Here is an 18293-nt window from a genome sequence, read left to right on the forward strand (position 1 = left end):
TTTAACTTGCTGTTGTTAAGTGTACAGTCTCGGGAACAGGTAAATGCTGGAGTCTTGCTCACCAGACAGTGCCTGGGAGGTGATTTCCCTACTCTGGTTGAGGTCCCCCCTGATCCCAGTGCCTCCAGTCTGCTCCTGGGCTCGGTCCCCTTCTGGCTTCCCCAGTGATGAATTTGTTCTGTCAGCTGCATGGCCAGCTTCTGGTTGCTGCCTCTCAGGTTTGTACTATTTTTTTTCCTACCTTGGAAATATGAGCTGAGCCCTCAGGGTACAGTGTCTGTGGCTCCCAGGACAGACCCTTATTTGACATCCTCAGCTGCAGCCCTTGTAGAATTGCTGGAGCAATTCACTTAGAGCCACGTTTCACCCGTGTTGACAGTGCTGAAGCCCAGGTATAATTCATACATCGCTTTCCTTCCTTCGCCTCTTCCCCAGCAGTGCCTCGACTTTTTCTGCCCTTTCTCTCTGAGATCAAGCAAAGCTGATGGCTCTCCCATTACAAGTTTCTGTGAGCTGAATCCTAACAGCTCTGCTGCAGCAGACTGAGCAAATGGAAACCAAAAACCTGGTGCTGAGTCAATCTACATAAAATAAGGAAAAAAAAAAAAAACAAACACCAAACCCTACCAGCTCAGAAATTCAAACTCCCGCACACTCTCCAGACATGGATTTCTCTGTAAGTTCAGACAGATGCATTTTAAAAGGCTTAGAAGTTTTGTCCATACACAGCCATTCTGGGTGATCTAATAGGAAGAGGGGGAATGAGATATTTGGAAGGTGAGTTGATAAGTTGCAGAATGCTTTGTGAGAAGTTATCAAAATCACATTAATTGGTTAAATGTTTCTGGTTGTCCACAACTAGATTGTCAGTGAGTCTGGTAGAGCTGAACACAGAAGCTACAAGATACAAATAATTTGCAATCAGTCAGCCTCCAGAGCCAGCATGTTTGTTATTTGTTGGCATTTACACAGTTTTTACTTACACACCTTGCTCTTATTTGACCATGTTGCTGTCTCGGTCGACTACAGCAATCCAAAACTACAGGAAACAACAGCTGGAGCTTCTAACAGTTTTCCAACTGGCCTACTCCAGCCTTTTTGGGCTAAATGTCATCCCTTCATGAAAGAAAAAAACACAAACCGGTAAGGACCATTGCTACTCCTGTTGCTTCAACAGAGCTAGCTTAATTTTATTACCTTTATACTGCCCACCAAAGTGACCCAGGGCATTGGTTGCTCTCATAACAAATGCTGAGAGATGCCAGACTCCAGGGTGTGCAGAACTATGGGCCTTTGCCTCTGAGGCCAGGCTCACAGAGCCCAAAAGCACGCTGTGCTGGATGGGTTGTCTCTGCAAGGACACAGGGATGAAACCCTAGAACCCATTTCAGTTGTATTTGTTTCTCTTCCCAAGCATGTAGTTTAGAAATACCCACAAGCACCCAAACAAGGTCCTGATTTAGGATCAGAATAGACCTTTCACATGGTTTGAGTTCTGCTCTATGAAAATCAGTTAAATCTGTTCACATCCCATCTGACGCTGACTGGTGCAGATGGACTGTAGTTACCACTCTCCTCGTTGGTACACATATATTTGTCAACTGCATAAAAAATGCAATTGTCTCTGAAGTTACCAGTCAGCACAACACTGTTATCCCCTTCACCCTTCCCAGTCCTCTTAAGAGATGACTAGAATTAGTACATATGGTGGATTTCCACTATATTCTAATTTAAAAACAAAACATTTATTTAATATTCTTATAACCTGGCATATCCTATCTATGGCATGCAGTGTTACAAGGCTACTAGGTCAAAACATGCAGAACCTATTGTACAATATTTCGGCTGTTACCTAGATGTTTTCAATCTGTGGAAGGCTGGTGTCGTCATGAAGACACTGAACATAGCTGGCAAGGAAGCTCAGGAACTTAGTCCCTCTGGATATCAATCTATCTACACTTCAGTGACTGCAAAGCTTGGGCACTAAGGAGGTCTCTCCCTGGCAATTTCAACTGGACATGCCAATATTGGGCTGCTCCTCACATCTACAATCCGGATATCAACAACAAGTCTATTCTCGTCTGTTAGAGAGCTGCTGAGCTCGGAGCATTTGATCTAAGCGTATTTATAGCAGATATTTTCCCAAATGATAAGACTGTGAAGGAACTAACACATGCCAGAAACAGAGGAAAAAATACCTCAGATCCTTAATTCTTGCTGCACATAAATACACGTTTTTCGTATTGTTGATCCACCACACAACTCTGTGAAGGGTGATGCCACTGCTGGGACAGGGTCTGCCCAGTGTGACATCTCAAGCACAAGGTACATCCCAGAGCCACCTCAAGCAGGTGGGGGGATGTCATTGGGAGGGGGGCACCCATAGGTCCAAGCTGTACCCAGGGGTGTGGGTGTTCCCTGCTCACCACCCAGGCACTCAGCCTCATCTGGCACCCAGGATCGATGAGAAACCACAGTAATGCATGAGTTACAAATGCTTCCAGTAGCAGGGAGACATGCTACTGGGTGAGCCTGTAGTTGCCTACCCTTATCTGTAGGAAGGAGACAAAGCTTGACACTTGATCTCATGGGCGTTCGTGCTACCTACCATTACTGACCATGCTGTGGAGAGGCTGCAGCTCTAAAAAGACAATGCACACTCGGACACCTTCTGTAAAGGTGTTAGCGAGACACATAAATGTTGCAGAATGCTTTGTAAAAGAAGATGACTTTAATTCTCCATAACATCAGGCACAGTGATGGTCAGACACAGGGGAAGAATCGTTTACACTGGCACACCTGTAATCAGTCTAACAATTTGTACTTCACTAAAGTATGTCTGCCACAAGGTCATTTGATTGCCATCAGAGGGTTTTCCAACTCATCAACAGTTTGTTCAAGTGAATAATCAGCCGCCTTCTTAAAATCATGACTGATTTTTGTGTTGCCTGTTTTTTGCTTCCAAACAAGGTTCTTGTTATACTTTCCTCTGCTGCAGCAAAGAGACTTCTCAGGGATTTTTCTATTAGGGTATTTGCACATTTTTGACAAATCATCTGCCAGTCTATTGCTCATGAGAGGTTTCTTCTCATTTTTTCCTAAAGTTTTTCTTCCTTTTCTTTGTCATTTAATTTTTCAGTGTCATTTTCAGAACATGGGTGACAGAGAGGGGGCTCCTCTTGCCTCGTCTGTGCAAGGAGATGTTTCCCTGTTATTCACGGCTTCCTGCTGACTCCTTCCTTTGTGCCACCACAGCTCAGTGGGAAACCAGACTGCATCGCTCGTCCACTCCAACACCTTTCCCAAGGAGGTGTTATGGCTGAGGTGCCCCCCAGCACTCCGCCGGCATGGTCTCAGATGAATTTTCTGTTATGCTGCACTGTATCTGCCTGGGGCCAGTTCATCAGGCAATCCAGATCACGTCGCATGCTTGGTGAAGCGGGAAATAGTGATGACAGGCAATCTTTGTGCCATCTGCCACAATTATTAGCAACTGATGTTTTATTTATCTCCAAATCAGCCATGAAGACACTGACTTCCATTAGAAACATGTTCGATAGCAAGTTTTCATCTTTTGAGATCTGCTGGTTAAAGGATGAAGAACCACAAGCCTGCCATTAATGCACACGGGGTTGCTTACAAAAGACTGCCATGTCTATGTACCTACAGTTACCAGCCAAGCTGGAAATACCGTTGATTGGAAAAGGTTATTTGGGAATAGCTAATCCCATAAAGCCATGTTCATTGGCTACTAATTAGTTATACTGACACCGTGAAATTCCATACGTAGGCACCTCCACACTTACCTTCCCAATACTGAGATCCAGTCTGGGAATGAAGCTGCAATTACTCCTACAGATTCACAAAATATTTGAGTTTCCTATTCATAGAAAATTCCATTGTTCTGGTTATTTTTCCTCTCCTGTTATCAAAACAGAGCACAAATAGCAGATGACATTATTGTTTACCATGAAGAAAATGTTTTCTTAGCAATCTGCATCCATAGTGAGAGGAAAGCATTTAATTCCCAATTTAACTTTATTTTTTTTTAACATAAACATTTAAAATGTGCTATACCAAGAGTGTCAAAAACACGTTGGCATTTCATTTCTGTTTTGTGTACAGTATGTTTTGTTGAAACTAGTCCCTTTGAAACACTTCAACTTAAACAAAAACAGCATTTTCCTTTGAAAAACAACTTCATTATAAACATGCAATCAAGTCTGCTTTGGTCATCACACTGCCCTGTTTCTACATATTGGCCCAGCATACTCAGTTTTCAGTGTTTGCAGTTTCTCAGTATTCTAAGATTTATTAAAGAATTAGGTCAGTGATGCCATGAGCTCCTCAGCCAACACTTTAGCAACTGAAAAGCCTCCAACTGTATTCTTATGGCTAGCTGGAATAAATCAACATGTTTGCATATCAGATCATACCAGCTCCTCAAATCGCACTATGTTAGTGAGTCAGGTCCAAGAACTCGGCTGCAGAGAATGTCTTACTACCTCTTTCCTCTTATATATTGCCAACACAAATGGAGATGTCTCTGAAGACGGTAATCCATGCCTTCTGCTTTGCTCACACTCTTTCAATGTATGCTGTTGCCAGTAAAAGAAAACCCTGCTCCTTTCATGCTTATATTTTAATTGCATGCTCCTTTCTGTAGGCAGGCGAAAGTAACATCTATTGTTTTGTTTCCCATCTCTGTCTCAAATACATCTGCTCCACTTGTGGCGATGCACTAGAGAACAGCTGTTTGCTCCCATTCAGCATCAGCCCTGCTGACACATGTTCATTTACCTGCATTTAACAGCCTGAAAGAGTTGGAAAGCATTTCAAACTCACTCACTATCCCCTTCAGATTTACATGCATGAAAATAAAAATCAAGTACTGGTGAAGTCCCTTAATATCTGAATCTGTTTTGGCTACTTTCATCTACTCGGCAGCACAAGCCTGCCAGAGCCCTGGCTCATCCAAACAACAGTAAATGCGCAATTGGTCTACTCTTGTCCAGCATTTGACAAAAAGCTGGACCTGAATTAAGAAAACTGAGGGCATCTGGGCTATGTCACAGACACCACCACCTTGCATCTCTGCTTTGCTTTGTTTTTAGAAGTGAGCCAGACCACTCGCACGCTGCTCTCTTAGCCCTGCCAGGCTCCCACACACTGTCATCGCTGGGAAGAGGCCCGGAGCTCACTCCAAACCTCCTGCTTTGCTCAGTGCAGCTCTACTGCTTGCAATTCCTCTTACATGAATTTTATGTCTTGAGGTCACCACCTTTTTGACTAGATCAAGATGATTTAACTTCACATCCTCATTGCAAATTTATCTGGCTTTCTTTCTTGCCTGTCCGTATCTGAAGCTTCTCAATAGCCATTGTAACACATGTAACAAGCATCCAAATCCTTCTGGTTGCTCTGCACACTAGGCTGGGTATTAGAGGGAGACAGACTTAGCAGGTGGCTGGGGCTCACTGCCTGGCTGCACTCCAGCCTGCTGCCTTTCTTTATCTTCCCTCATTTACTCCTCTCTGTAATCCAGCAACTTGCACCCTGCCCTTCTACCCCTCCTTTGTCAAAGTATCTTGGCAGTTCACAGTCCTTAGCACATTCTTCCTCTCCATCCTCCATAGGAAAGGACATACGTGCCAGGTGCTACGTAGATGTCAGGAGTTGCTTTCTACTCTAAAGAGGTTCCGCTCTTATTTTGAGCAATCCCAGCTGCCAAACATAGCCCGAGAGGACAGCTCCTGCAGGTACTGCAAGTCTCCTCAGTTTGGTCCTGCATACAATGAAGAGGTCAGCACAGCAGACGCTTTTGAGCAGTGACTTCATCAGCAAATGTGGTCCCAGTCTGTGTGCAGACACCTGTCTGCCAGTTACCAGCCCAATGCTGGAGCAGCCGGATCTGAGCAGCCTGCAGGGTGTCACCTCCTGTCACCGCTTGTTTCAGTTCGGTGCACAGCTTATATTTAGCCTTTAGTAGGTGATGTTATGAGAGGAGATGGAACAAGGAAAGATGTGACAGAGGAAATAGATCACATTGTTCCCATTAAAAAGTGTATTAATCCTGGCATTTTTACTTGTACTTTTATTTATGGTAATTTTTTTTTTTCCCTCCCCAGAAAGATCACTTGACAGGCAAATAGCAGCTCTCTGTTATAGTACTATGAAGTGAAAGCCTGGCCTCTCATTTCACAGACTAAAGCTAACTCTTATTATCCTGCATTTAGCCAATACTTCTCCTGATACATTAAAATAAGATCAACTTGCCCAAAAGCACACACCAGGGCTATTGTTGAGAATTCACAGCTGCGTGGCTTGCACCTTAACAGCATTTCCCATTAGCTGCCGTCACCTTTATTGCTCAATTGGAATACCCACTACATTATTAGATTTTCATCACTTTCCTCTCAGGTTGGCATTTGGCCTTTCTTTTTAAATACCATTTGCTGGGTGTAGCGAGGGACAGCTAGAAGCTCTTGCTGTACAGAGCAGGAGCAGAACAGATAGGATTAATGCTACACAGTAGTACATCAGTATTTTCCTTTCTTTCTGAAGGGTGGAAAGCACCAAAGAAAGGCTACAAAGCTCTGCTCTGAGATACTTGGAACCAGCTCTTCTCTATCAGCAAATAACATTGCTAGTAAATGGCAGGGAGAATCCTTACAAGTCACACCTCTGTTTCCTCAAGCAATTCCCTTAAGGGTCCCATCATTAACTAATTAGTCACAGCTTGTAGGTTCCATCAGCTGTGTCTGAGGATTATAGCAAGGCAAGCAAGCCCCCCCACAAATGGTTGTGAAGCAGGGTTGGGTTGAGGTAGATTGCTACATGTATGCTTTGGAAGCGATGGTTACTGGAGATAACTTTTCCTATGGATCAAAATGGAAAAGTACCAATTACTATTTCCCTTAAGAAAAAAAAATCTAGATATCTGAGTATTTTTGGATACCTTACTCTAAATAACTGCTCTTGGTTACATGCAGACCTTATTGTAGAACAGAGATAAACTTTTGCATCTGTTAAGCTTAGCTTGCTCAGCTTGAGTACAGATTCTGTATTTTCTCTATGGAAAAAATGGAAGGAATGTGTGCTGGTACTTCACCCTGTTATTTTCAAAAAGAACTCCTTTGAGTTTCAGGGATCCTAGTGTTTGCATAAGTGACTAGATAGCTCTCTTCTGGGTGTCCCCAAATCCTGTTAATGTTGAATGGGTGTTCTTACTACTGAGCTCAATAGTGTTTAGCGCTCATCTTCCTCTCCAGGTTTTTGTCAAGTTAGTCCTTCTTATCAAGCTACCCTAGACTTGCTGTCACAATGCACAGCTTATTCTTGACAGTCCCAGTCTTGATAAGCTCACCCCCCCTACCTCCTCATTTTTATTTTTTTCCTTCTGACTATCTACAAATCCTTCTCTGCTGGCCCATTTGGTTTCGGCAAGAAAAGGGTAACCAGGTCATGCAAAATCCTGACATTGTGCTCATGACTTGTGCCGCACAGCAGTTGGATATCCAGTAAGGATAAATACAAGTGAAATCTATAACCACTTTGCACTTTCCCCACCGTGTCATCAGATATAGCTAGTACAGGCTGACTAACACGTTGGGAGTATATCACACCCTTCCAAAGTGCCTGGAGGGTGGAGGATGTGAGTGGGTGATTTTGTCCTGTTCTGCCTTTTCAGAGATGTCTGTGAAGCCCTGTGCTCCCAATGTACAGCTTCTTATACAAGGGTGATGTGTTCAGTCTTCTCCTTGCAGCTGGAGCCCCCAGCAGCTGTGCTTCCCTCTTAACCCTTGCCCTGCCTCCAGGCCAGACAGTCTTCTACAGAGACTAGTGGCGTCACCTGCAGATACAGTCAGACCATTTCCCACAGGTCCAGCCTAAAAGGCAGGTTATCCTCAGAAAATGCAGCCAGCAACTCACACTTCTTTCTGCATTAAGTGCACATCAGAGGGGACGCTAAGGGGTGAGCAGGGGCTCTTTGGGTAGGGTTGGCAGCGTGGGGCTTGGCTGGGTGCTGCCCTGCTCAGAGCTCTCCTCCTGGCATCCACCTTTCGTGGGCACAGGGGTCGTTTGCAGTTCTACCACGAGACAACACACCTTGCCACTCTGATGAGGCAGCTCTTTTGAAGCGTCTTGCTTGCTCAGGACACTTCTGCATGGAGGCGTCAGCTCCTATTGCATTACTGTGTGTACTGGGAGTGCTGTGATATTTGCTCTGTGCTCAGGATGGGAGCTCTTCTAGCCTCCCCCACCCACTTCACATGCAGATACACACACTTCAAGCTGTCCAGTATATCTCCAGAGAGTGGAAAGTAGTTGCTAAAAATACTTATGTACAAGTTATTTATGGCCTGGCCCACATCAACCCTGTGGCACCCATTACACAATGCAGCACAAAGAAGCCCTTATCTGGAGGAGCTCAGAGCCAGTTTTACAGCCCACAAGTAACCAAAGGGCAATCCTACTGGCTTTTCAATTGAATCCTAGGAATTTGAGGTCCAGGCATTCAATTTAGGTGTCAAATCTCGTTCAGCGGGATCTGCCAAGTTTCTTTCTTCTGATTTGCATGGAGCTCTGGTAGAAGGGATCAGAAAATGCTGCACTACTAAAAGGCATGGTATCCCTCTACCAAACAACTGGGGGCAGGAAAAAGCAGATCTTCCCAGCTGGAATTTAGTTCAAGATAATTATTTTCTTTCTCTCTTTTGTAGAAAGATTTGCAATAATCCATGGAAAAGGAGGGAGGCTTACCCCTTAGCTGGCACTGGGCAAATACCCTTTGTTGGGCACAGAAATTGGATTTGGTTCACAAATGCACATCTGGTCTGGGTGGCTTTTGGCTCAAATCCCAATAAAGCCATAGGGAATTCATAAAAACCCTTATTCTTTATTCATAACTAGGTCTGAAGAACAGAAATGACTCAAAACACAGTGCAAGGAAGTTCCATCCTTTTCTTCTGGACCATATCCACTTTCAGATAGCTTCTGATTACACTTGTGTTCCATAATGGCCTCGTGGGTGCTGATCTTTAAAGGTCTGTACTAAAACTTCCAGCTTTCTCTGTTATGGTGAGGACATGAGAAGCAAGCTTATGCAGGTAAGAAATTAGAAGATACTTTTGATGTAATGGTACTGGTGGGACAAAACTATAAAGAGGTTACAGGAGTATTAGCACTCCTTTGCCTGCCAGCTCACGAGTCAGAGGTGGTCAGAGCATAATTCCTTGGTTTACTTATAAGGTGGCAGGGAAAAAGCAGTGGAAGCCTCACCGCTCTCAGGCTAGGACTGCTCACATCAGTCTCCAATTCCCCTTGGGGTCACTCACCATCTCAAGGAAATCAGATTGGTTTGACACACTTGTTCTCATCAAATCCCTGGAGGTGGGTCCTTATCTTCTTATTCTTTTGCTGCTAATGATGGGATGCTCAGTAATTGCTCACATGTCCTGGCTCCTGGACAGACTAATCCCCAGAGCCTCTCTCTGCCCTCTGAGGAGCATTACGCTTGCCCTCCTCTACTCCTTTGGGACCCTTACTGTCATCTTTGCTTCCTCAAATGCAATCGTTAATGTTTCAGAGGTTTAGTTCAGTTAATTCTTTAAGCACTCTAGGGGGAATTTCAGCACTCCTTGCCAGCTTGAGCACATGCTTTTTCTTTAAGCCTAGATATTTCTTTAATTCATTTTTCCTCTATGCTGCTTTGGAGTAATCTATTCTCTTACAATAATTAGCCATGCTAATTGCTTGGTTAGAATTGACTTGTCGATTAAAAATGGAACAAAATAATTCTGAGTGTTTCAGCTTTGATCTGTTTTTCACTACTGAAACTTCTGTGCTGTGCAGTGGGCAGGTAGCTCCTTTTGTCAAAGCCTGTTCCTTCCCCCCTGCACCTCTGCCTCCCCTCTTGCAGATAGCCAGGCCAGAGCACTCCCTTTTCGGGGCTTTTCATAGCAAAAGGGATAGAAAGAAGCCTTCAGAGCTGGAGAACTGGGCAGGACATACATGCTGGCAACACCTGTCTGCTTCTGAGCAAACGTTGGCAGGACTGCAGGACTTTGCCTGCAGCACTTGTGTGCAGGTGAACAGTTCTGAAGGGAGTTTGTGCACTTTTATGCATTTGCTCCTCCTGGTGCTATTACCTCTGCCTTGGTTAGATTTCAGCTGAGGCCACCACCAGCAATTTCCTTCTGGTCCCACAGTGGTACCTGAGCTGGTGTTTGTGTCTCACACACAAGGAGAATGGCAACAGAACTGCCCAGCAGTACTGCCCATGGTTTGGCCACTGAGGACATATCTCTATACAACATGGCCGTAAAGCCACCCCATTTAGAGACATGTCTGGGAAACAGGAGGAGAATTACTTCTGGTTAACACCTTCTATTGCTTGCTGGCATTCCTGAGTTGTTCTTCTGCTGGATGATTATCAGCTGCAACTGCATGCATTTGAAAAAGAGCATTAGATTTATTTTCCTGATGTTTTTCTACCTCTTGCAGGTGTCAAGAGCTAAGGAACATAATCTGTGAAAGTCAAATGGCCAAGTTCTTGTTCTTCCGATCTAAATCAGTTACTGCCTACTAAGATCTGTAGCAAACTAATGTGTGTGAGATTATCATACATCGGCTGCTGTGGTTTTCCTTCCTGTGAAGCACTTGGCTATTATCAGATTCAAGTTCTTGAGTATCTGGGTTGGGTTATGGAACAGTTTGTCTTGTGTCTCTACAAGCGTCAAACAACAACAACAAAAAAAAAGGGGGGGGGGGGATTCTAAAAGCCTTGTAATCATCGTTTTAATCAATCGTTATCTTCAGGCTGATCTGCTTTTGGAAGGGCTGCTTTTGGAAGCACGGATTGCCACCTGCATGCACTATAGTTGATAGTGGATGCAAGCAGTTTGCCCGTACAAGGGCAGCCCGTGTGTTACAGATACATTCTCGGTGTGCACACCCACTTTTAAAATTAACTTCGGGGCTCTTAGGAAGGGCAGGGCCATCCTCAAAGCCGAACCACGTTCCAACTCGCCTTGCTTGATGCCACCTACTGGCAGACGGGAGCTCTTAGAAGAGCACAAAATTTGGGGAACACCTCATCTTTAGGAAAGTGGCACTGCAAGTAGTAGTTATTCTTGGAGTTGCAAACATTAAGCCAGATGAGGTTGCTCTCAATTATCTGCTGGCATTAACCAAGTCACTGAATCCATGGCAGAGCCCAGCACAGGCACGGCTCATCAGAGTTGGCCCAGCTGTCATCTAGAAAAGCCCATCAGGAAACAACCTGTAAAAGTGAATTGTATGTGTGTGTGTCACAGAAGCCACAGAAAAAGAACTTCCTTAAAAACTTATGTCACATCCACAGCATGGATGTGGAGCCAACGCTCATCAGCAGTTTCAAACCTGGCCACTTGCACTTCATGCAAGTCTATTCCAGTTTCTTCCAAATGCTTTTATGGTAGATCTGAGTGACCTAACAAAGGGAGCCAAACACTTTTCCCCAGCCAGCTGTATCCCAACTGATTGCACTGATTTGCATCAAATCCTAATTAAGGCTAAGATTTTGGGTGTAAATGTAGATAATAACCAAATAAAGCATATTTCATTTGGTTAAAATTTGCAACCGAGCAAGTCACCCAATGAAACCTTTCCTCTTTTATTCACAAATCAGTTGAGGCAGACTTTAATTTTTACTGAGTCTACTGAATGATTTCAGACAATGGCTTACAGCCTGCCTGGAATATCCATGTCAATAGATATTTGTCCAAAAGCTAAAGATTATTTCTGGCTTAAATGAGTTTTGATGGAAAACTTATGGTCTCAAATGTTTGTTCGTTTGTCTTAGTGAGCACTAGGAGCTGTGTCTTTTATTTTTAGTGTTTTTGCCTGAGTATTTGAGAAAATACTAATATTTACTTATCAAAACATCTAGGCAGATACAGTCTGAGCTTCTGTAGAATGTCCAATTTATACATAAAAACATGAAAAAGTATGTTTTCCATCACATGATCATAAACCTGTTTTCTGACAACAAGAATTGACTGTATGAGAAATTCCAAATGGAAATTTGATTTCTTTCCTTTTCTGTGATGCTAAGAACTCTAGTTGCATTTGCTTTCTTGGATTATCTGTAGTAAGTTTTTCTAATTTAGCAAAGACAAACTAGAATTTTCAAAATATAAAATATTTAGTATTTATTCCTATAAAGAGAAATAGTTTATTTATATACAGTATTTTTGAATAATTTACTTTCCATACAGCTCAGCTGTCCCAGCTATCTAGATATCCTCTCTAATTCCTCTTTTTGCCTGCTACTGTTTAAACAAAGATCATCTTTATTATTTTTCCAACTAAAAGCTCTTTTAATAGCCACTTACACTGAGCATACATCACAAAGTCTATGGCCCCATAGATCACAAATTATGAGATCATTGGCTGATGAATTGTCAATTGTTTCCAAAGGGTTTGTAGGCAACACAGTTTTGGAAAGGAATGTAGAGAGCCTATTTTTGCTTCTATTATTCATCCATTCCTTTTTCCCCTGAAATAGCCTCTTTTCAGTTCCAGTGCATGTGCAAACTAGAAATAACATCAGCCCTGGAGGATTTTCCTTTACCATTCCCTCAGACATTCGTTCCCCAATTTAGGGTGTCTGTTCTCAACTTTTCAGAATAGCATCTCCTTCCCTTGCTCCGTGCCACATGCCTCCCGTACAGCGGCAGTGACCGGGCTGCCTCGGGAGATTCTTATTTAGGCCAAAGTAAGTCGGAACAACCCCTCTGCTTGTCTTCTGCCCAGGGACCTGACTTCATCCATCAGAATAGATGGTGCAAAAGTCCCTGTTCTCTGCTTTGTAGTCACTAGAGGGCAAAGCAGGTCTCTGTAAGGCAATCCTGCAGCCCGAAGGGGGCTGACCTGGCACAGCTCCTGCCTTTGGCTCAGGAGGCTCTGATGCGGGGATCCTGCCTGCAGGGGCAGAGCTGGACGTACCCAGCCTGGCTGCTGAGCCTCAGCTTGCTCTGTAGCAGCTGCAGTGCTGGCAGACCAGCAGCAGGGAATTTCTGGGGTTGCCCAGGTTTACCTGGGACATGGTCACGTTTGCCCAGAGACAGCAGTTCTCGTGTGTTTCTGCTTTTGGAGCACAGGGTTGGCATCTTTGATCTTGTTTTGCTTTTATAAGAGTATTTACATAAGGTCAGGGCAAGGGGCCTTGTAATCCAGAGTCCAACCACCCATGTGTCTATTTATCCAGAAAATCCTCCCAAATAGCTGTGCTCTGTGGCTCAGATACTCCAGAAAGCAGAGCCGGGACCTTTGTAGCTAACATGATGTTTTCTTCTTGAATTTCTCTGTTTAAAGTACTTTTGTTATGTTCTCACCCATTTGTTTCTCTTTCGGGGTGAAAGGCTCTAGTGAATGTCCAAACCACTAGATACACTAAGTCATTCATCCTGTACAGCAGATCAGGAACCACCCCCTGAAGTCAGTGTAAAGCTAACCTGGGGAGGCAGAGGAGGAGTGAAATCTGGAGATGACAACTCCAGAGCACAGGAAGGGTTTTCAGTCTACAGGGCTTTACCCCAAGATGGGGAGTCAGCTCATAAATTGCCTCTCAGGTGAGTCAGTACACCTGACCTTGAGCCAAAACCAACAAAGCCTGTGCGTGGGCCTTGCTCCTGTGAAATGGTAATTGCTTTGGGAGTTGTGCTCAAAATCTCCAGCTAGAAACAGGACATACATCTCCTATCCATCTCCTTTAATTTCAGTATCACTCTTCACTATTCTCCTCAGTCGTGTAGGTATCAGATATTGTTCAGTAAGTGCAAGAAATAATCAAAAACACACAGATGTGGGGGAATGACCGTTGTTTACTGAAGGGGTTTTATGACAAAGCAGAGTTCCATGACAGTCAATAGGAGGATGTTCCATTCTGTCATGCAACATGTGGCCTTACTGCAGGAAAGATAAAGATCTAAAGCTACTTCTTTTTTTTTTTTAAACCCATTTAAAATGATGCATCTGAATGCCTAGTCTGGGCTTTTTGATTGCTAAGCAGCCACAGCTCACACTGAGCACGGGGATAATTTTAAGTTTTCATCACTTCTAGAAAATAGGCCATTAAATAGGTCATTAAGTATAGCATTAGCTGCCTCATTTCAGCCACCCAGGCTGAAGAAATCTGGCTGTTGAAAGGCAAACAGAGGCTCAGATTAGCACTGGGTTCAGACTGGCTGGCCACGCCATTGTTTGCTACAACATATATGGCACTGCAACTGCACGAGCGTCCCGGGAGCCTTCAAACAGATACCATGAAGTCCAGACTGGTATTTAATAACCCGTCTCCTCAAAAGGAATTTCACCTTTTCTGGAAATGTGTTTCCAGAACACAGAGGAGATCCACACCAGACACAGGACCTCTAAAAGTGGTAATCAGTTTTATGGTTTTAGGTTATCGATTCATGCCTGGTTCAGGATGGAAAGTCATTCAAACATTGGCTCTCGGTATGCTGCTGTAAAGTGAGCTGACTGTTGTCCCTTTTGGAGCCTGGCTGTCCACAGGAGAAACACCCAGGTTCCTCTCACGAGCAGCCATCAGTCCCCTGGGAAGATGAGACTGGCTGTACTGACTTAGTGCAGAGGCCCGTCTATCCTGATATGCTGTCTCCAGCAGTGACAAAAGCAGACCATGGGAAAACATGGAAGAACTCAGCAAGGCCATATGACTTCTCCCAACTCCAGTTAGTTGCTGCTTAGGAACTTTCAGAGTCAGAAGGAGTTTCTGTGTATTTAGTAACTTTCAATGCATTCCTCCTTCAGGAAGTTACTCTGTCCTCCTTGGTCTCACATAGAATTGTAGCATCCACAACATCCTAACATGGGGATAAGCTAAACAAATCTAAATCTGAGAAGTAAGAGAGAATGGATATGAGCAACAGTTGGAAGCAGCAGGAGAAAGCAAGCTGGCTCTCTGCTGGCTCAATTTTTCCTTCATGCAGCTATAAGGAGGTCTTTTCACAGCATGCTGAATCTCTGGATGTGCTGAAACATTTTGTGAAGAATCAGGAACATTAAAAAAAAAAAAAAGGTATTAAGTACTTAGTATGAACATGAGCGAATGAAACCAACAGTGGCACTATGGGATGTCCCCACCCAAACCCACATGAGTTCTGTAGGTCCCGGAAACAGAACTGAGGTCTCAAATAGCATCATTGTACTGCAGAGAGCTCTCTTTTTTTGAAACATTTAATGATAAATGTTTAAACAGCTGCCCTCATAGGATTCAGGGAAGGAGAGCAGTAAGGCATTGTCTTGTATTAAAGCCACAACTGGAGCTTGGCCAGAGCTGAAGAATTTGTAGGTGACCTGAGTACATTTTTCATGCATTTTGCTGAATCCCCTGCATGGCGTAACTTTCTCTGTGGGAGATTTAGCCAAACAGTCCAAAGAAAAGAAAGAAATGTGGACAAACCAGCTTCTGTGATTTATTGCCTCAAAGCCATTCACTACAGATTGTCCCAGCTGGTCATAAACTACACATTTCCTACTTCAGTGGAGGGGAAGAAGGGTACTGGATGCACATTTTACCGAGATAGAGATCTCTATTCTTTAATTTATCTCATACACTTAGGACAAATGAATAGTAGTGTTGATCTTATCCCCTGCTTAATTTCTAGTTTATTTTTCTTTGCTCTACCCCCCCCTCCTTCTTCCGCTCCTCCCCACCAACGTCAGGTGAGATTTACAGAAAGAGAAATAGGCCCATCCCTTATTCAACAAGATGGGAAGTTTCTTACACTAGCTTTGTATTTGGCTGGAGGGTTGATAAAATTCTTAAATCAATAACCTTGGAGATCAAGGCAGAGCAAACCTTATTCATCTCAGTTCCTTAGTAACTGTAATGCCTCATCTGGTATGATCCTAGAGAATACAAATATTCAAGGAGTAGAGTCCTTAGTTGTTTTTTTTTTTTTTTCTTTTAGCACAGCTAATTGTGATTTTCTTCCAAAATACGGATTGAAGCTACAGATCCATTAACTAAAAACACTGTGAAGTCCTGAGTGTGTGTCTGCATTAATGTTTCAGTTCAGATCGGGAGCTCGCTTTGGAAGTAAATTGTTTTGCATTATGGTGTCATCGTAAGAGTACTTGAATTAGTGCCCTTTTGGAGGAAATTTATCTGTAATATGTGCTCCCCTAATCCATTTTAGTCACTACTGGGCAATCAATCCCTAAGGCCAGACTATGGATAGCATGAACTGGAAAAGAAAAAAAAAAGAAAAAAGAATCCAACCATGAGATATACGTACTGTGAATGTCAAGTCCTCAGCAAAAATTCTTGTGGCCCATGGCTTTGCTCTTCTTAGTCCACACTACTTAACAATGCAGATACAGTCCTAGAAAATCCACAGATGGTCCTCAATTAATTTGAAGGCTTCATAGCTAAGCAATTCCAGCATAAACAACAAAGAAACAGTAGGAAATTAAATGAGTGATAGACCAGATGATGTCTGGCCCTTCATGATAGGACAAGGGGTAATGGCTTTAAACTTAATGAGGGGGAATGTAGATTAGACATTAGGAAGAAATTCTTCCCTCAGAGGGTGCTGAGGCCCTGGCCCAGGCTGCCCAGAGAAGCTGTGGATGCCCCATCCCTGGAGGTGTTCAAGGCCAGACTGGATGCTGCTGTAGTTTGCATTTCTTTTTCTTGCCAATGTATGCAGGAAATCACTTAACGTGAAGGCATTCATCCTTTGGAGCACAATCCTGCCCACCTGTGGCACCAGTGTCCCAGCCCCATTGATGGCTTATCCTCAAGGCCAGAGGCCCACCGAGCCCCACACAAGCATGGGTCCCTGTGTCTCCTGTCCTCCCACACCCTGCATCTCCGCTACCCCTTCAGACAACTGTAAGTAAATCCGTCATTCGTCAGAGCTGCCTGAGGTACAGTACCTACGGTGTTACGGGGGCAGAGGTGCAGCATGACCACGGCTGCTCTGTTAGGCGTGGGATTAAGTGTTCCTTGCCATCACACCTCTGTTTCTGCATGCCAGCCCCACGCTCTCACCTGAGTGTACACACTTGGCTTTTCTTCTGGTGACAAAGAAGTCAATTCAAATCAACTGAGGCTGATTCTTTTGAGAGGGAAAGAAGAGAAAGCGAGCGAGACGGGCCGGCACACGTCTGATCCTCCCGAAGCTGCTGCGTAGGTGGTGAGGGCCGAGCAGCGTGCCCTGCTCTGAGCTGCCTCGGTGAAGTGGCGATGAAAAAGTGGGCACGACCCCCACCACCTCGCTGCCCACCATGATTAGAGATCCTCCAGAAGTGAGCTGGGAGGTCGCTTTGTTCAAGTGTTGGCAAGACCTCTGAGTTTCCAGCGGCAGATTGTGAAAGGTTTCTTGGTTTATTTCTTGGGGCTTTCTGTAAAATGACTGAATGCAAGCTTCTTTCTCTTTCTCTCTCTTTCTGACACATGCATGCAGGTGCTAACACCCCCCCTTATGTCAACCACCATCTCAATAATAAGAGAATCACTTTATCCTTGATTTTATACCTATAAGCAACTCAGCTCCAGTCGGTATGAATAATTAAAAGGAAGCTCATGGTGGTGCTGCAAATCAGAATAAAATGTGATGTCTTATATATTTCTTGTTGAAGTATTTTATAATTAAAAATGGCAAAAAAATTAAGTATGTTCTGGAAAAGGTTAATAGTTCTGATCTTTTGCTAAAAAGCACTTTGGCTGAAAGTTTGTTTTCAATTAAGATGTATTACCTCTTCAATAACTTAGAGTTTTAAATATGCTTTTTGCAAGACTTTTAAGGAAATTACAGGCAGTTAAAATGTAAAGGATTGTTAACAACTCTGGCAAAATATCCTACCAGACCTACTTTTTTCTAATTTGGTTTTAAATCCATGAGGCCTGATGCAGTGATGTACCGTGCCCTCAGCACCCATGAACCCCATGGTCTGCCTTCTCAGTGTAATTTTGGTCAATGCATGTAACAGCACTTTGGGGCTCTATCTTCTCCCAGACCATCTCGGTAGCAGCCTTGCCCTCTTCTTGCCCATCCTTTTCCCAGGCCTTTGTGGACACAGATTCCATGGAAGCAGGCTGATACGAGAGAATTTATCAGCCAACCTTCACCTTCTGTGCAGACATGAGAGCTGTGTATGGAAATTCATCACAAACACAGACCCTGAAACCCAATGTGCAACCTTAGGATTTAAGGACACATTCAAACTTAGCAAAAAGTAGTGATTCAGTGAACATGAAAAGTCATGGCCTTTGTTTT

General features: G+C 43.8%; 1 long non-coding RNA gene across 1 annotated transcript; it reads left to right on the top strand.

Annotated features, from left to right (window-relative positions):
* The first annotated feature begins 8292 nt into the window (after positions 1 to 8292).
* LOC308199463 lies at positions 8293 to 18005 on the top strand. Its single transcript, XR_013954670.1, has 3 exons — positions 8293 to 9110; positions 16722 to 16906; positions 17052 to 18005. It is a non-coding gene; the product is annotated as an uncharacterized lncRNA (long non-coding RNA).
* The last annotated feature ends 288 nt before the right edge of the window (positions 18006 to 18293 follow it).

Source organism: Anser brachyrhynchus (genome assembly GCF_964034855.1).
Source record: "Anser brachyrhynchus genome assembly, chromosome: 9".
In the NCBI taxonomy this organism is placed as follows: domain Eukaryota; kingdom Metazoa; phylum Chordata; class Aves; order Anseriformes; family Anatidae; genus Anser; species Anser brachyrhynchus.